Raw genomic sequence first — 6,597 nt, 5'->3', positions numbered from 1 at the left:
CTTTTTCACAGAAACATTGGAAGGTGCTGCCCAGGGAGGTGGTGGAGTCATCATCCCTGGATGTGTTCAAGAAATGACTGAATGTGGCACTTAATGCTGTGGTCTAGTTGGCAAGGTGGGGATCAGTCAAAGGTTGGACTTGATGGTCTCAGAGGTCTTTTCCAACCTATATGATTCTGTGATTCTGAATCCTGAACAGTGAAGTGGATGCATTTAATTGACTTGTCACGTAACTGAGAACATTTTGTAATGATGTGTAAAGAAAATAAAGCAGTCTGCTTTCATAATCTCTTAAGTTTCTGTAAAAAAAAAATCAGTACTCTGTTAAGTGCTTTTCAAAAGACTATTGTGACTGATATCAGAGGGTTTTGGTTTTAGAGTGTATAAGACAAACTTCAAACAGCTTTTCCCTTTCTTGACAGCTGAAACCTGGCCAGCTTTGTAACAGTACCTGTGACTGATTGTTTTTCCTTTTCTTCCTTTTATGTTTTAGGGTGAAGATTAATCTACATCAATAACAAATCTAGTTTTTCCTGGCATCCCTTGAAAAGCTGAAGAAGATTTGGGATCATGTTTTTCCTGGCATCCCTTGAAAAGCTGGAGAAGATTTGGGATCAGTTTCATTTGCTACTTTCCAAGAAATAATGATCTCTATAATGACTTATAAAACTCCTGTTCATATTAAGAACCAAGTGTTTGAGACTAGTCTCAAAATGCAGAGAAATCAGAGGAAATGCTGAAACAAGACCCATAGTGCTCCTCACGCTCAAGAGTTACAGTGTGAGTGACAGAGGATGGGCTGATGTAGAAATCCCTGTTGTAGGTAAGGCAAAACACCAGCTTGTCCTGCTGTGAGTGCCACTGAGCATTAACTTCTCTGTAAGTTATGTCAATAACTGTATTTATTATATGACTCTGTTGTGAATTTGTATGAGAAAACATAAGCTTCTAATCCACAGCAAAATCTCAGGTTTCCCATACTGAATAGCACATCAGTGGACTACAAAATTCAAATGGTGGTGTATTGATGGAATGTACAGTTTTGTGTGTGTAGATACATTGTGGCCTTCCAGTACCTGAAGAGAGCCTACAAGAAAGATGGAGAGAGATTATTGACAAGATCATGTAGTGACAGGATAAAGGGGAATGGCTTATTAGGAAGAAAATCTTTACTGTGAGGATGGTGAGGCACTGGAACAGGTTGCCCAGAGAAGTTGTGGATGCCCCAAGCCTGGAAGTGTGGGTGGGGCTCTGAGCAATCTTTGAATTGCAACTAGAAAACACTGTCATTGTTCAGCTAATGGTTTTCAGCAATGCTTCATTAAGAAAATAATTAAAAAACCCAAAACAACTGAATTTCAGTGTCTTTTTTTCCTCCATAGGAAGCACTTGGCAGGTGGAAGTTTTGCTCCATAAGTAGTGCAAGATTAACCTGCTTTTTGTGTGTCTGCCTGTAATTCACAACTGGCTTAATCAGCACTAACACAAGTGCTGCTTCAGGCAATGCTGGTGTATGATCTCGATGTGTTTGGGTGGGTATGGTGACGTTTGTAGTTCTGCTGCAGCTGAGAGGTATTCTGGTGAAGGAATAAATTTGTAAATAAAAGCCCACAGATAGATTCTAAGATGTGTGTTTTCATGAGACAGGGTGTTCAGTGTGACTAGAAATAGCTTGCTATCAGGGGTGACATATTTCCATACCTTCTTTCTCATGGCAACTTTCAAAACACATTTTGATCAAGTTAGACAGTGCTGGTGACAGCAATGCTGTATGTTCCTGTGGCAGAGCATACCAGCAGTGTTCTCCAACTTCTCCATCTCCTTATGTGGCATGCTCTGAATGCCTGCTGATGTAAGAACAATTCTTTCCTACTCCCTATCAAACACAGATCCGGCTGTGTTGCTAGGTCAGTGTTTTCTGTTTTGCATTTCTGGGCTTTTTCTTTCCTCTCCCCTTTGAAATCTACTTTTCGGTATGCATTCCTTTTTCCTTACAGAAAAAGAGTGTTCTGTGAATCTCCTTTCTTCCCCAAGTGGCCTGGCAGCTATTTTCCAAAGCTGTCAGGGGTTTCTTTTCCAGAGCACTACATAAAAACATGAGTTATTCTGCTGTTTCTGCCCCTGCACTGTACCACAGCCACCAACTACACTGAGTACCCTCCAGGCTGCAATCTCTCAGTAAAATCAGTGTAAATATCCCTTCTGTCCTGCAAGCTCTTAATGATAGCACCTTTTCTAGCTCAGGGCCCTCTTGTTTCTCAGCCCAGCACAAGCAGTGCTGATTCCATCTCACCCCAGAGCATTTTTTGCTCGCTCCAGTGTTCTGACAAGCTGTGTGATCAGGAGGAAGGTGACAGCGTTCGCAGGCAGCAATGCTGTTGTTCAGCTGTAGATACTGGGCATGTGTTGAGACAGTTCTGCTATTGCCAATGTTTTAAGTCTTCTTTCACTTGAAAGATTAGGCTTTAGGTAATTCCATTACCTGCATTTCTGTAAAACTCCAGATTACCTGGCATTTCCACCCGTGACAGTTTTCAAACAAAAGGGCAAGTTCAGCCTGGGTTTATGTACCTGAAACACTCTGTGGAGTTAGGGGTGGGGATTAATTTTAAAAATTTTGGCCCAAAGTTGTTTATCTCATGAGCATCACTCAGAAAAGGTTTCATCAAAGTAAATCCAGTAACAGTTTTCCATTTAAACTTGGAATCCTGTCTGGGATCTCAGACAGTGAAAGGGGAAGGAGGTGTCACCTCACGTTCTGATCAGCTAATTCCTGTTGTGACAAGGATTTGTGTACACCTTGCCAAGGTAATGGCTCCTGGTACTGCAGGAGCTGCTGATGAGAACAGTGTTACTGTTCTCACTTCAGCAATCTGCATTGCTCAATACTTTATTCTTAGGCTTTCTTGCCTTCTGAAATAAAGTAGTAATTAGCTTTCTAATTACTAGCACACCAATGGAACCAAAGTGGATTGCTGTGGATGTTTGAGAAACAGCCAATTAGCTACTTCAGCTTTTTAGATTTATGTAATCTTTTTTTTTGCAGTAGCCACTTAATGTTGTCATTGTTTCAATCCAATGCCACTAAATGAGTGCTGATACTGTCTACACATGCTGAGCTGATGTTGTCTACACATGCTGGCAGATAAAAAAGGCTGATTGACAGCTGGAGAACAATGACAAAGGTTGTCTGTTTTAATCCCTCTGCCACGAACCACTTGTGGAATGAGCACAGTTGCAGTTCTGTGGATGCACTAATAAAAAGCTGTAGGCAGAAGGATGAATGGTCTCTTGTGATTGCTTGCATTCACCTTGCATTTTTTTTCTGAGTCATGCTCTTTGCATGAAGTAAGGCATAGAAACAAACAAATGTGTCTGTTACTGACACAGCTTTGCTTGGTCTGTCAGAAATACTCCTGCCAGCTGTAACTTTAAATATCACCTGTTAACATGGATTACAATTATTTTCTTACTGTAAAACCTCTTTTTCCCTGTCTTTATTGGTATGTAACTGTCATCAGACATCAGTGAGAATTGTATAAAGTAGCAATTTCAAGTTAATTAGAAAGGATGGGGAGAATAGCAGGGATTGTTAAGGATACCCTGAATTTGCTGCTGGAAACATGCAGTGCAGCCTGGAACTGTGGAAGGCTGGTGGTATCATATGTCCTGTGCACACGTTTTGCTCATCTATAAAAGCCACTGCAATAAGTACACCCTTTGCACCCTTGAAACCATGCCAAACCTGTGGAGAGTTTTGATAGACCACCAGAAGGGTAATTTTCAATCAAAGATATTCCTCCTGTGTCCTTTCTCAAGCAAAACCCCCACAGGTAATTTTCAATCAAAGATATTCCTCCTATGTCCTTTCTCAAGCAAAACCTCCACAATGGCATCAGATACCTGAAATATAATACTCAAATATATTTAAAAAGTGTTTACTAGTATGAATATTTTTCTTTAATGGAGGAAAGAGATAATGTTTCTCTTAATGATGAGTCTCCAATGATTTGTTACCTGGAAAGGAATTTCTTCTGACAGTTAACACGATGAACAAGTGGGAAGATGTCTTTGAAGGCACAACTAGGAAACTTGTCCATCAAAACCACTGTTTGGCTCTCAGGAGCTGGCTAGTAATAGTGCTAGGATTTCTGGGTGGCAGCCCCTGCGTGGGGGTGATAACTGTAGTGTGGAGTAGTAGTGGGAAGGAGCCAGGGCTGTCGTCACACTTGGGGCTGGAGCTCTCAGCTGGGACTTTCAGAGGTGCTGTTGTAGGTTCAAGAGCAATTTGTGGACAGACACCTTGTGCTGCATCAGCCTCCCTTGGAATATTTTGAAACAGCTGCTGCAGTGCCTGTCTGATGTTTTCTGGCCTGTGCTGAAGTGGTGGCTGCCTTTTGCTGATGTCCTAAGGTTATACATGGTTTAGCTCTGAAAACTCCATGCTCTCTGCTGTAGGCTGGTGCTGGCAGTACAACTCCTGAGGGCCAAGGGCCACATCCCCAGTATCCCTATTCTTACAGAAAAAAACCCCCATGCAACCTCAAGATTTCATTCTGAGAAAGATGTCCTGGATTAGTATGAAAGACCAAGTCAGTAATGTGGCAAGAGCTGTTTCAGAGCCTGCAAATTTCTGGACAGCAGATCAGCTCCCAGCAGTGCTGGGAGTTGATAAGGAGATCAGGGCTACTCCTGCTGCATTTGCAGCTAACTGGTAACTAATCTGAAATCTTGCTAACTCTGGATATCCCTTAATCATTTTCCTTCCTGTATTTGGATCAATACAGGGATGGACTCTGGAGTATGTATGGCAGTGGAGACAGTAAATCTCCAGGGCAGAAGAGAAGTGTTGTGATGCCTTTGGAAGTAAGATGGGTAATTATACCCATCCATCTGTGGCCTCTGCTGTATAATTCTGAGTGGCCTCAAAAAACATTCAAGTTCTGGATCATAGCAGCAAAAGTGTCTCTTGCTTTCACTTGTCCATGCAGTTAAAAAACTAGGGTCTGGCCAGGCATGAGACAAGAACAAATGAAATTATTTGGTGATGTAATCCTTTTTTCTTTTTCTATTCCCCTGCAAATGTAGGATCAAATCAAGAGCTGGCCTAAAATGGATGAGATGCTGAACACAAAGGAATCACTGCTGCTTCTGAATTTTATCCAGAGACCCTTTTCAGGAAAAAAACCTGAAAGAAGACTTTGTGTGTGTTAGCAGCAGCATAGAAGAAAATCTGTGGCTTAGTTCAGACTGCTCACTAGAAGATGACATTTATATAACAATCTTCCAGTAGGTGTGTTATGTTTTACTAGAAGCCAGTTCAAATAAAGCTTGTGTAATTCATAATGGCCTATTCCATGACACTTGCTAGGTTGAAAAGAGCCAGCTAATAAAGACATATTCACTTAGGGAGTTAATAACCCTTCCTTTGAGTATAGGGGTCTGGCTTTAATAAACTTCAAATCTGCTTTTTGTTCTTTTAAACAGGAAGGAGCTGATATGGAGAAAGGCTGAGCACTCAGAATTTCAGCTGAAATCGATGGGGTGTGTACAGCACCTTGGAAAAGCAACTCCTAAATCAATGTCAGGTCGTTCTGAACTCAAACTGGTTGAGTTGAGGTGACTGAAAAAACTTGGGGGAGTCTTAAGTGGGTATATGAAAACTCTTAAGTCTAATTATAGGTGATAGCCTCTTAGGTATCACTTCTGGGAGGCTGGTGGAAAAATGGGTTCAAGTGATGTGTGTCTCTGCTTCTCACCAGCCCCCATCCCTCAACTGGAAATTTTAAAAATATGTTTAATGAAAAAAAATCAACTTTCTGCTGAAATAAAAAGGGAGGAACATAACTGGACAATTTGTAATAGTAATTCCCAAATGCAAGCCACTTAATACCAAACGTAAATGGCAATGTTGTCATTTCCACTTAACATGTGTCTACTTAATGGAAAAAAGTTGTTTAATGCTTGGCACTGTATCATGTTCTTACACAGAAAACATTCAAGGGGCTAGAGATCCAAGTGTCCTCTCTCCCAGAACTTCTCCTTTGCAGATGGGGCTGAGATGTGTCTAAGATGTGTTTGTTTGCTCAGTGCCAAACCTGCCCCAGTGACTTGCCAGCTTCAGCCCATGTCTGCATGCTGGTTTGCTCCTCACTTACACACATGCTGGTTGGACATGCATGTCCACTCACACAGGAGCAGTGGTTGGCATCCTGGACCTAACCAACCTCTGTGATGTGCTGGGGTGTCTCATGAGGTTTATGAAGCTCTAGAGGCAGTTGCTGGCTATTCCCACATTAAAATATTTCTTCAAGGTGCCTTGACCTGTGTAGCATTGTTTGGTCTAGTGTTAAAGTTTCCTCACTCCTCTGTCTGAACCTTGACCGGCTGCACACAGGAGCAACCACAAAACCATGGATGAAATGCAATTTATTTTTGCTACCTTGCCAACCAGGGAGCACCTGGGTAGTGGCAAATAGGTGGAGACACAGGCACCATGGAGCTCAGGCCATGCTGACTCACCACATACATCCTCTCTGGATACACCTTGGCAGGACAGTGACTGTTGTAACCTGTCCTGCCCATGATGCCCAGATA

The sequence above is a fragment of the Acanthisitta chloris genome, unplaced genomic scaffold (genome assembly GCF_000695815.1).
Source record: "Acanthisitta chloris isolate BGI_N310 unplaced genomic scaffold, ASM69581v1 scaffold2785, whole genome shotgun sequence".
In the NCBI taxonomy this organism is placed as follows: domain Eukaryota; kingdom Metazoa; phylum Chordata; class Aves; order Passeriformes; family Acanthisittidae; genus Acanthisitta; species Acanthisitta chloris.
This window is presented reverse-complemented; position numbering follows the sequence as displayed.